The sequence below is a fragment of the Nicotiana attenuata genome, unplaced genomic scaffold, assembly GCF_001879085.1.
Source record: "Nicotiana attenuata strain UT unplaced genomic scaffold, NIATTr2, whole genome shotgun sequence".
NCBI lineage: Eukaryota > Viridiplantae > Streptophyta > Magnoliopsida > Solanales > Solanaceae > Nicotiana > Nicotiana attenuata.
Genome location: NW_017672852.1, coordinates 11,664 through 14,537, shown reverse-complemented (window position 1 = coordinate 14,537; position 2,874 = coordinate 11,664).

Here is a 2,874-nt window from a genome sequence, read left to right as displayed (position 1 = left end):
GCTGTACGGAGGATCCTCTGGCGATCTATCAAGAAACCCTAGAATTCCTCAGACTCTGCCCCGCTGAAAGATTAGAGGTTGAAGTTTGACCAAACCTCTCTAGTCGTCCGCTGCTATCATCATCAATCATAACAGGAACAACAGATGGCCGCAGACAGCTTGCCACCGGCTGGCTGTTAGTGCTCCGTGTGTTTTGAGAGTCCCTGCACACCCGTGCTCGGCGTGTTGGGCGGCCGAGATTCTTGGTACCTCCCGGCCAAAGAAGTGGTTTTGCGGCCTGAACAAGAGTCCACCTGAGCAAGACTAAGTGCATACGGAGCTTAAGGCCACTGAAGGCGGGAATCACAATGGGCACAGTGGTGCTTCGAGCTGGTCCCGTGGCGCTTATTCCAAATTGGGACTGAATCCTGACTGGGGCATACTGATGGATCTTGCAGGTGTTGCCTCTAGCTACCTATCGCGAGCTGACCTCTGCCCCTACCGTGACCTCGGCCTGTCTTTGTGCCTGCTGGTGTACTAGTGGACAGTCCATCCTTCCAGTTAGTACGTGTCCTCTCCATTCTGTGAGAATAGAATAACAGGATAGTTTAGTTTACACAACAGATTCGCACGGACAAGTGCACAACCTCTTTTTACCTACTACATCTCGTTAATGGCGTAATTAAAGGGAGTTATTTCCAACTTGATGACATCGGACGCGGATTATTTATTACGATTTAGAGCCAACCACTCGGCGAAATTAAGGGTCCAAGTACATATGATACCATCCAGAAAATTATGACTCTGTTAACAGTCAGGAACCAGAAATCGCGGTAAGGAATTCTGTTAACCCGGAGAAGGTGTAGCATTTCCGGGTTCCGGTGGTTATGCTCGGTCCCCAACTGTCCTGCATTTGATTTATCTGATTTCGAAACATGTTATAATTATGTGCTTTATATAGAAAACCGCTTTTATTGTTGTTTTTTTTAGTAAGAATTGCAACGTCGTGAAAATGCGTCGTCGAACCAGTCGCCTACCAGTTTTTTTGGCCCACCGGGTTATCAACACCATTGTCGACTTCGTTGAGATTCGCATTTGGGTACACTAAATGTGCCACCGCATTTGGAAGTAATTTTATATAATGTGTGCCTAAAGAGATTATACTGCGTATATCTTTGGGAAGGCGTGGAATTCACTAAACAACCCATCCCGAAGTCTAGTATTTTAGATATAAACATTTAGTCGAGGGCCCCCGCAATTTTACATTGTATCTGGATGAGGGACTCGTTCGTTATTATTAAAGGCTTAGTCTGAAGTAACTACGCCTTTCCGATTTTGTTTTATCTCCTGAAGATGCATAGGCAGGGAGTCTAATTAGTCTATTAATCCCACTAGCAGAGGCTTTGGGCCTGATATTGCCCAAATCGGGACAAGATTTAGAGTTGCAGTTGGATGATGAAGAATCGAATCCTGGAGCTGGGAACACTGCTCTGCTCAACTTTGCTCGCAGAAATATATTCGAAATCGCTATGAGACAATAAGTATAGCAATGTTATGTTCTTATTCAAATTAATAGAAATTGATTAGCAGTACGAGTGCCTAAATTCATACTTTGTCTGTATCAATTATTAACAACCAACAATAGTGTTCATATATCAACTAATCAGATTACTAATGACCATAGAATTATCCATATTTGGCCTTAAACATGTACTCAGGAACCACATGGTTTGACATTGATAATTTAGCCTGCTTATTATTAAATACTGTATTATGGAAGTGTTAAGAAAACAAGCTTAAACTTACTTTCCTGCCTTTTAAAAGTTTACACAGAAAATATGTCGAACCCAGTCTAGTATAGCTGATTAGCTCAAAGTAACAGTCCGAAGCATGATGATTAACCAACTGACCATAGGCATAGATTCTAACAATATGAATTCCATAATCAGGAATGAAAATTCGTTGCACAGTCCAGATTGTACCAGGTCCAGTTACAACAGTCCAGTTATACATCGCAATGTTTTAACACAAGAAAATTATATTTGTGACTACTATGCTATGCGATTAAATCTAACGTCTATTTACTACTAATTACACACAGTCCAGCAGCATATTTCAGATCAAACAGGTGAACATTTGATATTCCTTTCAGCGTTTAAGGTTATCAGCAAGGGCGGATTCAAATGTGACCTGGTAATTGAAAAAGAAAAGGAAAGATCAAGCAGCAGCAGTGACAAATCAACAGATCACGACAGCCACAATAGAGTAATTTTGAATCAGAACAGCTTCTCAAATGCCCAGGAACGAACTCAGAAATTGACACGCCCATAGATGACCAAAACAGCGTAATTGACCCCAAAATTACTTGAAATCAAAAGCACAGGAAGCTTCCTAACTTCACAGACCAGGAAGTCAACTTGAACAAACCAATTCAACCAAACCTAAACAGGACCCTTTGTTGCACTCAATACTAGGAAAACAATTGCTAGAACTTGGAATTGGCCTATGAAAACTCAATGTAACAGTTATTTTTTTTTTGGTTTTTCTATATTTTTTGTTGGTTTTTTTTTTGAGATTTTCAGATGTTACGAAGAGATTTATCGAGTTCCAGATCTGGCGTTTTCTCGATCTGAAACTCAGGATTTCTGTTGGACTTAGGGAATTGGGGGGGGGGGGTCGAGATGCTGCTCCAAAACTTGCCAATGAAGGCAAGGGCATGCCCTTCTCAGTTAGGCACAAATGACGGAATTCAGATTTCAACTTTACCAAAACATCCCCCTTTTTATTTCTATTTAACCTCTATTTACTTGACTTGTGTCTCAAGTTACTTACCCTAGACTTGTTAAAATTATGACTAAATCCTATTCTAGAATTTAAGGGTTATCTCCTCTCTTT